Below are 21,075 nucleotides of genomic sequence, written 5' to 3'. Positions count from 1 at the left end.
CTCCTCAAGCAACTGTTTTGGCTTTTTATGTTTCTTTTTCTTGGGGATGATTTTGATCACGGACTCCTGTACAATGTTATGAACCTCTGTCCATAGTTCTAGTACTCTGTCTATCAAATCTAACCCCTTGAATTTGTCATGTCCACTGTATAATCATAGGGAATTTTATTTACATCATATGCAAATGGTCTAGTGGTTTTCCCTGCTTTCTTCAATTAAGCCTGAATTTTGCAATAAGGAGTTCATGATCTGAGCCACAGTCAGCTCCCAGTCTTGTTTTTGCTGACTATATAGAGCTTCTCCATCTTGGGCCGTAAAGAATATAATCAATCTGATTTCGGTATTGACCATCTGGTGATGCCCATGTGTAGAGTCACTTGAGATATAGCACTTGAAATATAGCAAATTGAGGGAGAAGCCCTTTCTGAATTTTCCCTATATACTTAATGACACACCTTCTAAAAGTGATTGAGTTGTCATAAATCGCCTCCCCAGGAGTTTCATCACCGGGGAAAATTGACATTATCTTAGAAGATGAGACTAGAAATTGACACCACACCAGAAAAACTGTCTCTGAATATCATACTTCCCATGTCTTCTAAGGGCCCATTCATCTTTCCAAAATGTCATCTACTCTCCCCTAGGAAATCTATAAGCCCCTACCCTTTTCCTCCTGAGATGATACTTATGGATGAATTCTAAGCTACTTCTTTGAATTAGATTCATTTTTCCCTAGGTGTCTCACATGAGGTACACATGTTAATTTTTTTTTTTTTTTTTTTTTTTTTGCTTTTTGTCTTTTATTACAAGGATCTTAGCTAACACTCAGAAACTGAAAAGTAAATGTGTTAGTCACTCAGTCATATCCAACTCTTTGTGCCCCCATGGATTGTAGCTCACCAAGCTCCTTTGTCCATGAAATCCTCCAGCAAGAATACTGGAATGGACAGCCATTCCCTTCTCCAGGGGATCTTCCTGACCCAGGGATCGAACCTTGGTCTCCCACGTTGCCAGCAGATTCTTTACCATCTGAGCCACCAGGAAAGCACAAGATATAGAAAGGTAGAAGAAAAATTGTCAACAGTTTCTGCCTTCAGCAATCGGATAAATGAGAAATATATAAGCCCAAAGCAAGAGGAAGGAAGGAAATAATAAAGGCAAAAGCAGAAATCAGTACACTTTAAAGCAGAAAAGAAACAATACAGAAAAATTAAGAAAACCCAATGTTGTTCTTTGAAAAGACATAAGTCAACCTACTTGTTGCTTGGATCAAGATGATGATAGAGTAGACATGGTGAGAAGTAGTTAGATTCTGGATATATTTTGATGGTAGAGCCTCGAGGATGTTTTACATACTAGCAGAAGGCTGTTAGGAAAAGAATGAAAGATTTCTTCAAGGGCTTGGGCCTAAACAATTAAATAAAACATTTGCCATATAAAAGAAGGACTAAAGAATGAGCACTTTTCAAAGGTTGGGGTTTGTTTTTTTCTACACCTAACAGAGGAACCCATTATATATTAGTCAAATTTAAACCCATGTAAGATTATTCATATCTCATGTAAAAAAATATTTAGGGAGATTCAAGTTTCCATATTTATGTTCTGCTTCTGGCACACGTTTTCCATTCTCAATGTCACCTATTGATGTCCAGATGAGACCTAACCCAGCAAACACAGGCAAACTTGAGTTAGAATAAAAAAGTCAAGTTCTCGTGAAAGGAGCCCTTTCAATTGTCAGCTTTCTTTAAGTAGCTACATGAGAAGTCCCATATAACGGTCTCATGTGTATTACATTAGTTATAATTAGTTGCAAGACCACCCCTATTACAAAGAAAACTAAATAATGCATTATCTTATACTGGGCATTGATTTTTCCAACTAAAATTAGAGGTCCAGGGATCACAGTGTAAGACTTTGTGTGAGGAAGAAGAGACGGAGATTAAGAGATATACAGAGCTACATGGAAATGAAATTTGGCAATGAGAAAATCTTAGAAATTTTGTGATTGATGTGATACAGTACGCAATGGCATGGAACGAGCATGAGAAATGCTAACCATTTGTAGTATGTGAAATAGATGAAGGTGATATAAAGGCAGCATTCTAGAGATCTGGTCTACTCAAGAACTCAGTTAGATGGACATCAGTATTCTAAAAGAGAAAATGCAGGTGTTACTGAACAGGATAGAAATAAGAGGAAAAAATGGTGAAAAAGATGAAAGGCTAAATATTGTCAATGCTATTGATAGACAGCTGCAAATCCAATTTCAATTATTGAACAGTTACTCTACAAGGTCCCAGTACAAATGGAATGGTGTCACATCTTTATCAGTAATTATCAGTAATTATCAATTATTGATAATATTGGTAATTATTAAATATATTTTGCTGAGTAATTTAACAAAAGAAAAATCACTACATTTACTTTCTCTAGATGGCTTTGAGTCTGAAGATTTATTTTTAACCACCAATTTAGGAGGGAAAAAAATCATTTTAGGTCACTCTGCTTAAATGGAAATACTATTTATATGTTAATAATTATAAAGCAATGACAACAGTTTGTGAAGACTATGCTTTTATTAATTAGTATAGTATAACAAGTAAGATGAACAGAATGTTATGTGTGTGAGTGGTGTTTTGTTGGCCCAATATATTTTGTTTAGTATATGAGACAGAAAGGGATTAACATTTTATATTTGTATCATTATAAAATAACATCTTTGAAGGGTAGCTTGTTTCATTATCCATATCAGTGATGAGGAAATGTCTAAGAGGAAATCCATATGGAAGTATTAGAAGAATATAGGAGATAACAGAGCAATCTTTTTCATAATTAGTTCCTACTATTATTTAAATCTACCCATAAAATAGTTGTAAAAAAACTCTATTTCTTTTCTTTTTTTTTTTTTTAAGATTCTTAGCCCATAAGAAAGAAACCCAAAATATTTTTCTTGGGACTACATAACTTAACCCAACATTATAGAAATACCTAAGTTTTCATTAATAGCTTCCTTTACCTTCTATTAAAAGTAAGTTGCTAGAGGAATTGCTTAATATAGGTTTGAAAATGATTGCAAATATCAACAATTGATTCAATAACTACTAGAATAGTTTTTTGACTTAAATATATACTATGTTACAGGTTCTAAATGGATCTAAGGTTGCAACAGTTTTATAAGAGCAGGGACTTTAAAAGATAATACTTTCACATTCCACATTGATACCATCACTGACTCAATGGATATGAATTTGAGCAAATGCCAGGGTGCAGTTAAAAGGACAGGGAAACCTGGTGTGCTGCAGTCCATGGGGTTGTGAAGAGTCAGACACAACTTAGCAACTCAGCAACAACAACCTCATTCTCATGGCTTAAAAACTGTCTGGAAGAACTCTCCAACAGAAGTATTTCATTCTATGGTTATATGCCACTTTCTATAAATGAAGAACTGAGACTTCATAATATAAACAAAAGGGAAACATGTAATAAAACTTGAGCAATGTATTAAAAGGGAAACTGCCCTTTAGAGATAATGGATCTATTCTCTACTGCATGCATGAATGCAACTCTCATTAACGTTAATGGAAGTTATGCGTAAGCATCAAGAAAATATACCTGGTATAATGGATTTCCAGAATGGGTAATGGCATCTAATGTATTCCTGGCATAGCTATGTCTTTATGCAGCCAAATAAGAGTATGCCTAAAATTTGGGGATAGAGATAAGAATTTAAGAGAAGAATTTTAAAGTAGTAAGAAAGTCTGAGAATACAATAATATCTTTGCATTTTTCTTCTCTCTTAAAAAAACTCCTTCCAGTCACTGGTAATTTCTCTCCTGCAATTGTGCAGATTTTAAGAGTCTAGTTTCAAAGCAATGATGTCACCTAATCAATTAACTGATCTCCAGTAGCATATTGGGCACCTACTGACTTGGGGAGTTCATCTTTCAGTGTCCTATCTTTTTGCCTTTTCATACTGTTCATGGGGTTCTCAAGGCAAGTATATGAAGTGGCTTGCCATTCCCTTCTCCAGTGGACCATAACTGCTGGGAGAAATATCAATAACCTCAGATATGCAGATGACACCACCCTTATGACAGAAAGTGAAGAAGAACTAAAGAGCCTCTTGATGAAAGTGAAAGAGGAGAGTCAAAAAGTTGGCTTGAAATTCAACATTCAGAAAACTAAGATCATGGCATCTGGTCCCATCACGTCAAGGCAAATAGATGGGGAAACAGTGGAAACAGTAGCTGACTTATTTTGGGGAGCTGCAAAATCACTACAGATGGTGACTGCAGCCAGGAAATTAAAAGATGCTTGCTCCTTGGAAGAAAAGTTATGACCAACCTAGAAAGCATATTAAAAAGCAGAGACATTATTTTGCCAAGAAAGGTCCATCTAGTCAAAGCTATGGTATTTCCAATAGTCATGTATGGATGTGAGAGTTGGACTATAAAGAAAACAGCATCGAAGAAATGATGCTTTTGAACTGTGGTGTTGGAGAAGACTCCTGAGAGTCCCTTGGATAGCAAGGAGATCCAACCAGTCCATCCTAAAGAAAATCAGTCTTGAATATTCATTGAAAGGGCTGATGTAGAAGCTGAAACTCCAATACTTTGGCCACCTGATGCAAAGAACTGACTCATTGGAAAAGACCCTGATGCTGGGATAGATTGAAAGTGGGAGAAAAGGGACCATAGAGAATGAGATGGTTGGATGTCATCACCGACTTGATGGACATGAGTTTGAGAAAGCTCTGGGAGTTGGTAATGGACAGGGAAGCCTGGCATGCTGCGGTCCATGGGGTCACAAAGAGTCAGACATGACTGAGCAACTGAACTGAACTGAATCAGTTAACTAAGGTAACTTATAACCACAATGCCTGACACAAAGTTAATGCACATAAAAGTTTAGTTGCTTTCCCGATCTTACTTGGATATTACATATAAAAATTCTCACAGTAGTAGCTATCAGTAATCCAGAAATCTTTTTTCTCTAAATTCAAAGGTTCTTGATTATAGATTATCTTGTTGATGTTTTGTTAGCTTAGTTAGCTGCCCAAAGCTTTTTTTTTTTTTAACTGTGGAATTTTTAAAAATCATATTGTCACAACATTCAAGCAAATAGAAAATTTTATTAAGCAAATTATAATTTACCTAATTCCCTTGTAGCTCAGCTGGTAAAGAATGCAATGTGGGCAAGCTGGGTTCAATCCCTGGAGAAAGGAAAGGCTACCCACTCCAGTATTCTGGCCTGGAGAATTCCATGGACTCTTTAGACCATGGGGTCACAAAGAGTCAGTCACGGTTGAGTAACTTTCACTTCACTTTCACTTAATTTATTGAACAGTCAAGTTAGATACTAGTATGATGCTCAAAATGTAAACCAGGGCAGTTTTATTAACCCTTCACCTAAATATCTTCCACAATTTCTGGAAGAGACATTATGTGAGCTGAACATAGTGCTTATGTTCAGAAACTCTTCATAACAGCCTCTCTATACAAGTAATCTACATTCAATCATATGACAGAGAATAGTTAACAATTTTGAAATAGACTATTTCACGGTTCTTGGTCTTGGTTTTTATTTACGTCACTAATTACTCAGTTTATCTAAGGAAGAGTTCTTATCTGTTTCACACTGATATATTAGCTGTTTCTCAACTTTGCCCTGCAATTTTTTCCTATTCAAATCCTTGGGAGCTTCCCAATCACATATCTTGCTTCTTCTTCAATAATGGAGACTCAACAGGTCTCCCCTTTCTTCCTCCCTCCCTCCCTTTTGCCTTTTGCTTTCCTTTCTGTCAACTCTACATAGGGTGTAAGCATTTATTCTCCCTTTCTCTCATCTAAAAGGGTGGGACAATTCTATTGAAGTTATGAAGAATAGTGAATAGAGGCAAAACTGACTTAACACTCATGTAAACATTGTCATGTTTTCCTTGACAGTCACTTGTATAGGTATACTACTGAAATATTTTTTTAAGGTTTATATATATATATATATATATTTTTTTTTTATTTACTTGGGATGTGATGGGGAGGGAGGTGGGAGAGGGGTTCAGGATGGGGAACACATGTAAATCCATGGCTGATTCATGTCAATGTATGGCAAAAACTGAAATGTTTTGAGCAATATTGAACCTGTGCCTTTTGAGATCTATAATTTGAGAAAGAAGGAAAAGTGGAAATTCTGGCCAAGAGTCTGGAAATAGGATAGACCAAACAAGGTGTAAAGGGAGCTGACAAGAACAGAACTAGTGTGATTAGAAATTTCTTGTATGCCTGACATTTTGAGTATTAAGTAGCGTTGCCATACATTTACTGAAGATATTACCAAATAGTATCATCCAGAGAGACTGAAGCTCAGAGGGATTTAGAAAATTTCCCAAAGACAGACACATGGTAAGTGTGTGTGTGTGTGTGTGTGTGATTTGACTCCAAAACTCCTGAACTTTCCACGGCTAGGAAAGACTGCCTCATTAATAAAATGGAATTTTATTGGTTACATTCTCTGTCCCCTGAGTAGGTCATCTAAGCCATCAAATTAGAGTTTTTGGTCTCCTACCAAACTTCCAACTATTCATACCCTACACCACATAATCTGTACACTAGAAAATAACATCTTCCAATTTTCAAAAGTCTCTAGTGGGCAAATTATTTTATATTTCTTAATAAATGTACACCATTCTTAATCCCATATATAATATCTTTTCAAGGGCATGTTACTCCATTATGATTCAGAAGAACATATTTGTCCACAATTTCCTCATGCAAAAGGAGGATAAGCTGCCCTTCATTCTCATACAATTGTTGAAGGACAAAATTTATGCAAACTAAACATGTTTGTTGGTGAGAGCTATTTTGTAACTTTTCTTTTCTAAGACCTAAAATAATACTTTGTGTATAACTCTAAGTAAACGTTGAATGGGTGACCTTTGACCTCTTAGTTCCACATAAAGCTCCAAAGAAGAAATACCATGGAAACCATTACCTATTGTATTACAATGAAAAGAGTCTGTTTTTAGTGTCCTAAGTACGTTCTAACAGGTAAGTACTCTACCATTCTCATTACATCTGTCAATTTTGAATTTAAAGAAGTACTGTGGCATAATAGAAAAAGCATGGGAAATCCTAAAAAACCATTTGTTCAAGTCCCCTAAAATACTTATTATGTAGTTTATGATCTTTACTAAAGGTTAAATAATTTGTTTGTGCTTCAGTATCCACAGCCACAAAATTGGAACTGAATATTTACCCCATTGATTTGTTAAGATGAAAAGACAGTGTACCTGTTCCATATTCTGCAGAAAATAAATTATTACTATTGTTATGATAGTAATTATCATCACTATCAACAGTATTCAAGTCAATACAATGAGGCTAGAAAGAATTACTTCATAATCTAGCATTTATATGCACATTTTACTAAAATGTGTTTTTTAGGTCATGAACAATACTGCTAATTGATGGGCATTGACTTAATTAGGGTACACAAAGCACTAATTGCAGAGAACAAAAAAGATTCCCTAACACGAATGTCTCACAATTTAGAGCACATTTGTAATACCATCTATTATAGGGTATGGGTTCTATCAGCACAGCACTATGCTATATTTCCCTGCAAAATCTAAATTTGTATACCCAAATAATAAATCTGTGGTCCTGGAAACTTAAAATAACCAAAACATTTCCCTTCCTTTATTTCTCTTTCTTCATTTCCAGAAATTTAGAGTTTGTTTAGTATTCCAAGCAAATAAAATAATTTGCTGATTTTCTCCACTTATTTCGTTGTTTTCTTCTTTCATCCCATTCCCCAAACTCTATCATTGAGTTCCTTTACTTGTCCCAAAAACTCATTTACTCTATAATATAAAATAGAAAGAAATGCACTGGAGAAGGAAATGGCAATCCACTCCAGTGTTCTTGCCTGGAGAATCCCAGGGATGGGAGCCTGGTGGGCTGCCATCTATGGGGTCACACAGAGTTGGACATGACTGACGTCACTTAGCAGCAACAGATTAAAATTACAGTATTATTTGTGGAAAGAAAAAAGGTGTTATTTAACATTTAGTAATCAAAGTACCAGATCATCTAATGTGCATGCTCAGTCACTCAGTTGCAACCCCATGGATTACAGCCTGCCAGACTCCTCTGTCCAGGGAACTTCCCAGACAAGAATACTGGATGGGTAAATCATCTAATTAGCATGTGAAAATTTGGTCACCAAAAATCTGACCAGTTTATGAATGGTCTCTTTGCTGAATTTCCATAGCTGCATTTTATAAACATCCTAAATATTGTCTCAACACTTAGAGAAAAATATAACTGCCAGATTCAAAACAGAAGCACAAAATGCACAGAAAATCAGCTATCTAATCTAAAAACCATACATTATGATTTTATCCCCAATTTTTTATCAATTTAAAGCACTTAATAATAGACAAAAATACAGAGAATACTAACTTGTGGAAAGACCTACCACAACCATATCCAAGTTACTTATAACCCTTTTCCAACATTTTCTCCTTGTTCAAGCTATACATAGTCTCCTAAAAATAAGAACACCAGCTATACTTGCTTAGGAGTCAGAAGGAAAATACTCACCTTTCCTTTTTGACCTATATATACCAATGTATTATACCTTCATGTTTACTTACCAAACAATATTCCAGTCAATATCGTGGCCATATGCCTCCAATCTTTGCTTAATGTAATGGATTCTGAATATACCTTATAGAATTGCTTTCTGGTCTATTCTAAACTCACCTTACACTATACCATGTTTCTTTTCGGGTCTGAATAGTAAATCCTTATATTTGATGGATTAAAGCAATGCTTTTTTATTAAGAACACATACTGAGAAAAATAAACTTAAGGAAGTATGAAGACTGACTCTGTAAGTTGGAACATATGAAGCTCAAAGCACAAAAGAGAGGAGTTCCATTAAAATAAGTATAATTTAAAAGTCAAATTTAAATATATGCAGAAAGCATATGAAATTCTGTGTGTTTTAGCCATCAGAAGCAGACAATATTACTTGCCTCAAAATTTTCAAGTTCTTTAATGAAATAATATGATGTTTAAAATATGGGGAAAGCCACTATAAAAACTCAGTAGTGTTACTATGACAACAGAAAACCATTCAACAGTCTTAGACTAAGAAAAGTGAAAATAGATTCTTGCTTCATGAGAAATAATATTAAATAGGAATATGCAATATTCTAGTTATGCTTTTGACTTAATAAATATTCCATAATATTTTAAAGCACATTTCTTATAGAAACACATATACTGAATCTTTGGAAATAATGTTTTTAAAAATTAAGGGAACATGACTCTAAATCTGAAGAAACATATGATGTCTTTTGGGATAAAGATGGCACATCAATTTATTTCATTTTTTGCTTCATTTAACATATATTTATTAGGCTTCTACTACGCTCCAGCACTGTGATAGGTACTGTGGAAAAAAATGATGAACAAACAACACAATCCTTATTATCTTGGAGAGAAAATGAAGTAGGATAAAAAGACATTAATCATTTAATCATAACTATAAGATCTCTGAATATACTGTTTCTCCTGGTGGAAAGGGAATAGGGCAGAATTTCTGATACCGAGAGAATGTATGGTGAATTCTAAAAACTGTAAAAAAAAAAAAAAATCCAGTATAGGCCCAATCATACAGGCTTTTGTAAACAAGTTAAGACTTTGATTTTTAGTCTAAAGGCATTAGAAAACTATTGAAGTGCTTATCAGTTCAGTTAAATGATATTTTATCTCAGAGAAAATTAAATTTCAGACTGTATTACTCACTTTTGTTGTAGAAACTAATTATCAAAAGCTTATAAAACAACAAAAGGTTTGTATATGAATAGTGCCGGTCAGTTGTAACTCAGTTCTGATTGTCAGGATACACTTTTACTCCCCAAGATTTTTTCATTTTCAGGTCAGGCTGAGAGATTAGCTCCTATCTGGCACACCTCTTCTTATAGCACATCAAAAACATCCCTCAGCAGTGCATAATATTCTAAAAGCCTCCATCTCAAAGTGAAAAGATCTTTTTGCTCCGATTTCCTTGTCTCTCACAAATCACATAGCCAAGACTGACCAAGTGGTCAGAAAGTATTTAAACAAATGAGAGAGTTGGCAAGCCACCTGGCAAGGAGATAGAAAGGGAAATATGCAATTCTTCATTAGAGACAGGAGAGAAGAATTAGGGAAAGTAAAATAATCTACAAGTGTTTAAATGTACTTTTGTGACTAAGGAATAAAAGTATAAGATCATATAGAAAGGTCATAGCATTCTTAAAATCACCTTGCTTGTTACTTAGATATGTGGAAACAAATTGGTCGACATATCACGAATGAAACATTTAGAGGAGGTATTCAAGGATGACAACTCCAGTAATAATTTGAAAGCATATGCAACTTCATAAAATATGTATCCCCTGATAGAAAAGAAAACAAAATTAAAAGTCATCTTTGCTAATAGATTTCAAGAACTGCATTTGTAACCCATATGTACTTATTGTTTTATCTACAGAAAATAATTTAATCTCAAAGATTTCATAACCAGAACATTAGGGCTTGTGTTTAGTTATTTGTGCTCATGTGAATCAAAAGTATACACAGCACTATTTCATGCAAATAAGCATTAAAACTTAGCCAACCATTTCCTGTAAAAAAAATGTAGTTAATTCTTGAACATAGTGAGAGTAATGGTTTGGCACTTAAAATATGAATCATATTTTATTTGCAAATTCATAGTTTAATTTCATCATATATAAGCAAAACCTGTGTATTAAGGTAATATTATATTCATTTTGTACTTTTTAATGAGGGAATTTCTAAACCAACAAACAATTATCCCTCACCATTAAAAAATTTTCCTAGTGATGACCTCGTGGGAGTTTCACTAGTCTGTCTAGAAAGTTAAATACCTCCTGTCTAATCAAAGTGTCCACAAGCACAGGATTTTTTAAAGTATCATATTCATACCAGCAAATACTAATTTTTGTAAGTATTATTCCATGAAAGGTTATTTTCATTAAATACTATGCCATTTTAAAAATTACCCATTTGTCGTATATTAGCTTTCTATTGCCATATGACAAATTACTCAAATTTAGCTATTTACAACCACACTAATGTATCATACAAATTTCCTTGGGTCAAGAATGTAAGTACCAGTTAGATGGCTCCCATGCTCAGAATCTCACCAGACTGAAATCAAGGTGTTAGCCAGAACTGCAATCTCATTCTAGTCTCAGGCCATCTTCCAAACTTACTGGTTGTTGGCAGAATTCAGTCCCTGTTGCTGTAGAGAAGGAAGTCTCCCTTTTCTTACTAGCCGTAAAATGGAATACTCTCAACTCTTAGAGGCTACCCTCAGGACCCCGCCAAAGGTCCCAATCCAATAGGCGGTTCACGATGTGGTAGCTGGCTTCCTCAAGGACAGCAGGAAAATCTGCTGTTTGACTCTCTGACTTCTTTGAAGGACTCAAATTATTACATCAGGCTCACATAGTAAAATCTCTCTTTTGATTAGTTCAAAGTCAACTGATGGGGGATTTATTCATATCTAAAACATCTCTTCTACCATATAAAGTCACACAATCGTGGCAATGGATACACCATCATATTCACAGGTCCAAACCACCCAGACCCAAGGGAGGGAATGGAATCTTCAAGGCCATCTGAGAATTCTGTCTACTACACAGGGTTACTTTTTTTTTTTTTTTTCCCCCAAATGGCCCTGATGACTCAACAATCTAAAATGTAGAAATATAAATTCAACTCCACACAATCAATTATAAGTGCTATTTGACAAAAAATATGCCTGGAAAATCTTTCAGGGGAAAAACATGTTTGCAATATATATTCCATGTTGAGAAACCTTCTCTAAAAAACTCAGTTCATATAAACATACATTTAAACTTAAAATAATTTTATTATAAACAGTGAGTGAACCAGAGAGTCCCAAAAGGAAACTAAGGTGAGTTTTTTAATCACTCTACTCCCACACATTCCTCCAACTCAATCTTTTCCTTTTTCTTATTCCGTTTCCTCTGTGAATGATCCTGCATGGGAAATCTCTGCTTGGACCCTCAAAAGATATGGAATTAGTAAAAACCATCATCCTGCTATAATCTGAGTTTCTGAAAAGAGTGATCTAAGTTTCCAGTAAACCAGCAAACAAGCCAATGAGAGAAACTGTGTGTGTGAAAGACAGAATATTGGCTGGCAACCCTAATCTTACCCCCAACCAATGTAAGTCCTAAATTTTGTGTTTCAAATTGAACGCTCAAACCTGAAGACTAAGACTCATGTCCCCCTAAAATCCTCTGTACAAACCTAACAGCTTTATTCACTGGAAACAAGGCAAAAGTGCTTCAACAAGTGTCTGATAAACAAAACTTGTACCTACACACAACAGAACATGACTCAGCAACACAAAGGACAAGCTGCCAAGTCATGTAACAGCAAGGATAGACTTTAATGAATTTTTCTAAATGAAAGCGACCAGAACCAAAATAGTTAATTCTGTAAGATTTTATGTATACAGCATTCTGGCAAAACTACTGCACCAGTGGTTTTCAGGAGTCAAGGGTAGAAGGAATATTAACTGAGGGGGCTACACAGGGACAATTAAGGTACCATTGAAAACAAGTCTCCTGGAAAATGGCAGATCAAGATGACAAAGTGTTAACAGATGATTTCCCCATTGGAAAAAAATTTGAATGCTCAGCAAATTCCAAATTTACATTTATTTTTCTTAGTTTTAAATTCTTTTTTTAAATTTCCATTTATTTTTATTAGTTGGAGGCTATTTGCTTTACAATATTGTAGTGGTTTTTGCCATGCATTGACATGAATCAGCCATAGATTTACATGTGTTCCCCATCCCGATCCCCCCTCCCACCTCCCTCCTCATCCCATCCCTCTGGGTCTTCCCAGTGCACCAGCCCGGAGCACTTGTCTCATGCATCCAACCTGGGCTGGTGATCTGTTTCACCCTTGATAGTATACTTGTTTCAATGCTATTCTCTCACAACATCCCACCCTCGCCTTCTCCCATAGAGTCCAAAATTCTCTTCTGTACACCTGTGTCTCTTTTTCTGTTTTGCATATAGGGTTATCATTACCATCTTTTTAAATTCCATATATATGTGTTAGTTTACTGTGTTGGTCTTTATCTTTCTGGCTGGCTTCACTCTGTATAATGGGCTCCAGTTTCATCCATCTCATTAGAACTGATTCAAATGAATTCTTTTTAATGGCTGAGTAATATTCCATGGTGTATATGTGCCACAGCTTCCTTATCCATTCATCTGCTGATGGGCATCTAGGTTGCTTCCATGTCCTGGTTATTATAAACAGTGCTGTGATGAACATTGGGGTACACATGTCTTTCAGATCTGGTTTCCTTGGTGTGTATGCCCAGGAGTGGGATTGCTGGGTCATGTGGCAGTTCTATTTCCAGTTTTTTAAGGAATCTCCACACTTTTCTCGATAGTGGCTGCACTAGTTTGCATTCCCACCAACAGTTTAAGAGGGTTCCCTTTTCTCCACACCCTCTCCAGCAATTATTGCTTGTAGACTTTTGGATAGCAGCCATCCTGACTGGCATGTAATGGTACCTCATATTTTTCTTAGTTTTAAATTCTTAAAGCAGCCTTATATATTAAAAAGTGTGTGTATGTTTCTGAACCAATTTTTTCTTTCATTAAGAGTTTGTAACAAACTGAATATCTGAGGGTGAAAATTGATAAATATTAAATGGTGAAAGAAATCCTTACCTTTTACTATAAGTAGAAAAGTTCTAAGGCTGATAAGGGATAAACACCTAGACTATTGAGTTGCCACTTATTCCTGAAAAATCATCTAATTTCAGCATAATCACAGTATAAATATTTAATTGTTTATCAAAAATATTCAAGGGAGAGATGAGCTTTTAGGTACATTCTGCAGGTAGGTATAAGGAAGTGCTAAACTTTTCAATTCAATTAGAACTTGAAAGCTGCCCACTTTGAGATTCACTGTCAGTTTGAATTGATTGACATTCACTGTTTTATATTTCTGTGATTTTTTTTATTGTTTATAAGGTTCTTTCACTTTTACTATTTTATTCTATTATAAAATACATGGTTCAGATTCAAAAATATGAAGATACAAGCTATAGCTATAGTTTTACCACAATAAAGAGATGAACCTAGATATATAAGAAGAAAGATTAAAACCTAACTTTAATCACCAGCCCAGGTTGGGTGCATGAGACAAGTGCTCAGGCCTGGTGCACTGGGAAGACCCAGAGGGATCAGGTGGAGAGGGAGGTGGGAGGGGGAACTGGAATGGGGAATACATGTAAATCCATGGCTAATTCATTTCAATGTATGACAAAAACCACTGCAATGATGTAAAGTAATTAGCCTCCAACTAATAAAAATAAATGGAAAAAAAAAAAAAGACCCTAACTTTAAATTGTAAGAAATGTCTGTCCTTGCAAAAATATGAAAAATGGATGGCAAAATATACTGAATTCTCACTGTAACACTTTAATACTAAGAGAAATTCAGCAGAAAGAAGCTTATCTGTCATTTTACCTGAGATATTTGGAAGGTGAAAATAGAGAAAGGATCTAGGTGATCGCTTGTGCTGATCCCTTGAGGATTGCATTATAGAAAGATTTCACAGTATCCCTTTATTCATCAATAAAATGATTAGATATTTAAATATTCAGAAACGTATTAATAATCCCGAAAATATTTTATCAGTTTTTCCTACAAACCATTTAAATATCATTCTAGCATTTAAGATAAGAGCAAATAATTGAGACAGTACTAAAAATCAGATAATCTTTTAAAACTTTTTTTCCTTTGTAAATTTACTTGAGTAAAATTGACCTTTTTTGGTGTTCATTAAAGAAATTGTAACACATCCTTGTAACCACCACAACAAGCAGGGTCCAGCAAAGTTTATCAATCCCCCCAGAAACTGCTTAAGTCTATCCCTTATAGTTACAGCATGCTCCAACCCCTGACAAATACTGATTTGTTCTCTTCACTATAGCCTTGCCTTTTCTAAAATGTCATATAAATGAAAAATGCAGTATGCGACCTTTTCACGTGGATGTTATATGTGGGAGATACAAACAAGAGTAATTTAAAAAAAAAAAAAAGCCCTTAATAAAATCATGTAGAGCTCATTAAAATAACTATGGAAACATGCCCACAGACTTGGAACTGAAGATAAAATCAGTTTTATAATATATAAGGTCAGAACAAAAGGCTAGAAATGGTACCTTCTTTCAAAAGACTAAAGTGTAAAGCTGTCCCCAAATTCACCTCTCATAAGCATTTATCTTTTAGATATGTTCTACAACTTGACAATTCTTATAAACTGGCTATTCCCGTTTCCCCCTTTGGAATATGGGGCCACACAGTTTCCACCTGTTAGGGTCAATTAATTTGTGAAAGAGCTCCAACAGCTTTGAGCAAAAGCTCTTTCCCTTTTATTAAGGAACCAGAGAACTGCCATATGTTAATTGCTAATCCATTTCTCACCTAGAATAGTGAGACAACACAAAGGCATTATTTACACAGCATATTAAATTACTGCTTTTTAAAAATATAAATGGATATTTCTATAACAATAATGATAAGCTTTTCCACAAGAATTTAACTTTTATTTGTGAATTTATTTTCTCTAGTGCAATTTTAGGAGGAAAACATTGATAGAGGAGAAAAATTCTTTCAAATGATTTTTGATTCATCTTTATAAATGAACTGAAGATTATGGGTATAATAATTTATAATAAAGAACAACTCCATAAATATTAGTTTATGATAGAAAATACATAACTTTATATCAATTAGGAGATTGTTTTGTTAGCTGGACCTCTCAGAGAGCATAGTGATGGGATAGACAACACTAAATAAAGTTACTACAACTTCCTAGGGCTGGCATATCTAGAAAGTGATAAAGAAGATCCCATTTCTTACTTGAATTTATGGTACTTTATTTGTTGTATAGTTTGAATGACAACTACGAATGTCTAAATATAAGAAAGGTTAAGAAGAAAACTTCCAGATTGCTTGATGGAGCTAAGAATTCTTATCCATTACACAGACTTGTTAAGGAAAAAAAAAAAAATCAGGGTTGGAGAAAAGGAATCAGTATCTCAATTTATGTTTCCTATTATCTGTCATTTTCTCTTATTATAATAATATAGAATTTCAAACTCTATCAGCTATCTAGCCATTATAGTATTTGCAAACTGGTGAGAATATACAGTTTCACGTATACTTCACTACCCTGGAAGTTTGAAGAACACTAACAATGAAATTTGCTCTCATAAATAATAGAATAGCAAAGCTTTGTCTTGAAATACTATGCTTTGATCTTTGCAGACTGGAGAGCTATTACACAAGATGATAAAGGCTAAAATCTCACCCACAATCTGTGAGTCTTTGGGACATGTCTATTTTCCAAATAAATCTCAAAATAATATTTTTATTACATTCATGTGCAATACAATCTCATGCTACAGCTGATTGATTTCTCCACTAAAGACAATTATTTCTTGTGTTTTCCTCTACTGGTTATTCTTTTCCATAAGCAACTTAAGAAGTCATTAGCCTTGATTATAACAATAAGTGGATATTGAGCCTTATGTGTCAGGTGCTTTATTAGTCACATTTTTACAAGAAAAGAGTTATTCAAAAGGGAATCCATTTAGTTTCCCTACTTCCAATCTTCTGAAGACTACATCTATCCAGGCTTTTGGATCATTCATTCACATGAAACAATCTAAAACTTCCCAGCTGATGAATTTAGTGCTTCTACAAATATGACAAATAGAAGACTCAGCCTTGCATCTGGGGAGCAGCTGAGGATTAGCAATATGGATGGGCATTCCAGGAGAGGTCAGGAGTAAGGACTCTGGCTATGAGTTTTCAGAAAGGGAGCACTGAAATGGAATGGGATACACCAAAGGAGGGCTTAGAGAGGAAAGAAGAATCTGGAGAGGAAAGAAGAATCAATTCCATGCAAAAGCAAGAAGCAGCATGTATCTAGTGTCTGCATTCAACTTCACATTGTCTTTGGCCCCATGGAAAAAATAGGCCTTTTTTTCTTACCTCAGGTAATTAGTGTTCACCCACTAAGAAAATTTGTTCTTTTTAAAAACTGTATTTATTTTACCTGGAGAATATTTTCTTACAATATTGTGTTGGTTTCTGTCATAGATCAACATGAATCAGCCATAGGTATGCCCCCTCCCTCTTGAACCTCTATCTCACCTTCCACCCCATCCCACCTAGAGAGGTGGGTTATCACACAGCACAGGTTTGAGCTCCAGGCCTCCTGCAGCAAATTCCCACTGGCTATCTGTTTTACATATGGCAATTTATATTGCCTGTGTCTCCAAGCTACTCTCTCAATTTATCCCACCCTCTCCTTGCCCCACTGTGTGCTGATGAATTGATTTGCAAGTCAGCAAAAGAAAATTTGTTTTTTAAAAGGGTATAGCTTCCTTCACTTTAAGATGTGAAACACAAATCTTCAAATTCTACTCGATTTGTCATGCACTGGAGAGTAGAGAGTCAGGTCAAAAGTAAGACAATATGTTTGTCATGTGCTTCCCAGGTGGTGCTAGTGGTAAAGAATCTGCCTGCCAACGCAGGAGACATAAGAGACACGGGTTCAATCCCTGGGTCAGGAAGATCCCCTGGAGGAGGGCGTAGCAAGCTACTTCAGTACTCCTGCCTGGAGAATCCCCATGGACAGAGGAGCCTGGCAGGCTATAGTCCATGGGGTCACAAAGAGTCTGACATGACTGAAGCAACTTGGCCCAGCACACTTGTTCTGTAAACAGCACCTACGGATCCTGCCGCCTGGAGGGATGCCTTTGCCCTTCCTTTGACCTAACTTTGGTTAGGCAGTTCTCCTTTTGCAGATTTGGAATTACGGAATGAGGATAAAAGCAAGAGTCAAGAGAAAAACAGGAAAGAGAGAAACCTCAGATGTTTAATTATTTAATTATATTAATTGATTAACATAAATTACCTCTGGTTATTTCAGTTTTACACCTGATTTATTTGGGGGTTCTGGCCCTGATAAGCTGACTTTGCACCTAGACCCAGAAAGCTCAGAACAAATCACTGATGACAGCTAAGCAGTGATTCAGAAATTGCATCCGTCTCTAAACCCACACTATGGCCTGTCTAATTTCACTTTGCTCTTGGTTCCAAATTTGTGATTCCTTACAGTAACTTCACACTTCCCTTAAAACTTCACTTTGCTTCCTCTGCTTTGCTGCTAAGAGACTCTAGCATTTGGACACTAGTTTTTAGTGTCATCTGTGGACAGCAAAGTGTTAACTCAGCGGACCTAAGTTTCTCAAACAAAATAATCTCAGAATCCATACCCCAATGCCCTCCCCTCCTCAAAAAAAAAAAAAAAAAAAGAGGTGATCTTGGTAAAAAGTGTGATGAGCAGACCAAAAGTGAACGTCCATATATTTAAGTAGAATTGATGGCTTTTAAAATCAAATCTTGCCTAGACTTTGTGTTGTCTCCCACTACTCCTAGCTCTCCACTCGACTGTGTGTCTGTCTTTAGTTCTAAAAGCTTCCACACTATTGTACTATTATATGCTTCCTTGCCTCTGTGTCTCTGGTCATGCTATTGTCTGTATTTGGAAGATCTTTCCCCTCTTCTCTATCTTTTGAAATTTTATTTATCCTTCAAAGCTCAGTTCAGATATAACATCTTAGGTAATGCTTGTTATTTGCTGTTGTTGTTCAGTCACTGAGTCATATCTTTGCAACTGCATGGACTGCAGCATACCAGGCATCCCTGTCCTTCACTGTCTCTTGGAGTTTACTCAAACTCATGTCCCTTGAATCAGTGATGCCTTCCAACCATCTCATCCTCTGTTGCCCCCTTCTCCTCCTGCCCTCAATCTTTTCCTAGCATCAGGGTTTTTTTCCAATGAGTCGGCTATGTGCATCAGGTGGCCAAAGGATTGGAGCTTCAGCTTCAGCATCAGTCCTTCTAGTGCATATTCAGTTTTGATTCCCTTTAGGATTAATTGGTTTGATCTTTGTGCTGTCCAAGGGACTCTTAAGAGTCTTCTCCAGCACCAAAATGCAAAAGCATCAATTCTTCAGTGCTCACCTTCTTTATGGTCCAACTCTCACATCCATACATGACTACTGGAAAAACCATAACACTGACTGTACATACCTTTGTCAGTATAATAATGTCTCTGCTTTTGAACACGCTGTCTAATTTTGTCATAACTTTTCTTCCAAAGAGCAAGTGTCTTTTAATTTCATGGCTGCAGTTACCGTCCACCATGATTTTGGAGCATCTCACTGTTTCCATTTCACCAGGTAGAATCAATTGTTTACTCTGTGCTAATTTAGGCATTCAGGTTACACTTTATTGGGAAAGCACAGTCTTAGAGTTTGTTGTGTATGTCTTCAGCCATCAGAAGATTAAAGAACTGGAAAAAAAAAGTGTCTTAATTATTTTATATCCTCTAATTTGTGGTGATACCCATAATCAACTAGGTTTGTTGCCCCCCTGCCCCTGTATAATTTTTTTTCTCTGCTTTCCATTCCCACCTCTTAAATTATAATCAAAGTAAAAAGCATAACTGTTATGGAAAAAGTATCAAGACAAGTCTCCTAACCATACCTTTTCACCAGATTGCAACCAATAAACAACCCATATGAATATTCTGGAATCACTTCTAATCCTAATGCTTTGATCCTAATAAACAGTTAAGTATATGAATTGAATTTGATTAAAGTAAAAAGCTACCCAGTCTCTCTTAAAATATTCTCACTGGCCCACAACTAATCATCTTACTAGTTAGATGACAACTTGATGAAAATTAAGGTTTTTAAGTAACAAATGCTTAAACAAGATTGTAGGATGAGGGTATAAAAGTGGATTTAATTCAGAAACATTATATAAAATATAGAATTATTTTACATGTGTATCTAAATATCAGAAAGAATTAATCATTTCTCATGAATAAATGGATTATATATCATACACAAAGAAATTAAAAAGGTCATTTTTTTTTAAATAGCGCATTTGTAATCAATATAATTAGTTCTGTGACCATACCTACTGCTGTCTTTTTTACAGAGCTATGACTACTGGATCATAACCAAGTTTGTCAGCTGAATTCCAGCTGCAGAATTCATGTCTCTCATAACTATATGAGAGGGAGAAGAGGACTGCCTCATTTTCAAGCCATAAGTTGAGACCACAGTGTCATCTGGAATATGCTAAAGTTTGTGATGAGTTCATTTTATTTGGAAATCACTTAGAAAAAACAAATATGAAACCAGTGATAATGTATTTTCTGATACATTTCAGATTTAAGCCACAATTTATATAAAATAATTTTCCTGCCTATGTCAAATAGTCCATTTAGCTGTCAAAAATAATCCCACTAAACCTATATATATACACACACATATATATACATAGTGGGATTATTTTAAATTTTTATTGTATTTTATTATTATTTTATTATATATATATGTGTGTGTGTGTGTGTGTGTGTGTGTATATAATCCAGTTACAGATTCTCATAGTATAAGTATTCCATAAAAAGGAAAGGGATTATCACATCATAATTTTAAATTTAATGATTTAAATCATCTTTTTCCTTTTTGGCCTTTACATGCATATGATTTTTCTAAAAACTGTAATTTAGCCTATGGAATAGTAAGAAACAACAGTCTCCAGTAAATGTACAGTTGGGAAATTTTAGTTAGTTGTTTTTTTTTTAACTTCTAGGTTCATTCCTAGAATTGAAGACATTTTTTTCATATTATATATTTTTTCATTGTTTTTTATCTTCAGGTTTTTTTTTTTAAAGCCAAGCAATAATAATACTTGACGTTTAGGCATGTAGATGCAAAACATGGCATTTAAGGCCTTCAACGTATGTGCCTACCTTACCTTATTAGCTAAACTTTCTTCTACCATTGTACCATAACAAGATGATACAGTTATACTAACCTTTTCAAATTGCTGAATTGTCCAAA

Source organism: Odocoileus virginianus, chromosome 29 (assembly GCF_023699985.2).
Source record: "Odocoileus virginianus isolate 20LAN1187 ecotype Illinois chromosome 29, Ovbor_1.2, whole genome shotgun sequence".
Classification (NCBI taxonomy): Eukaryota; Metazoa; Chordata; class Mammalia; order Artiodactyla; family Cervidae; genus Odocoileus; species Odocoileus virginianus.
Note: the sequence above shows the minus strand (reverse complement) of the source record.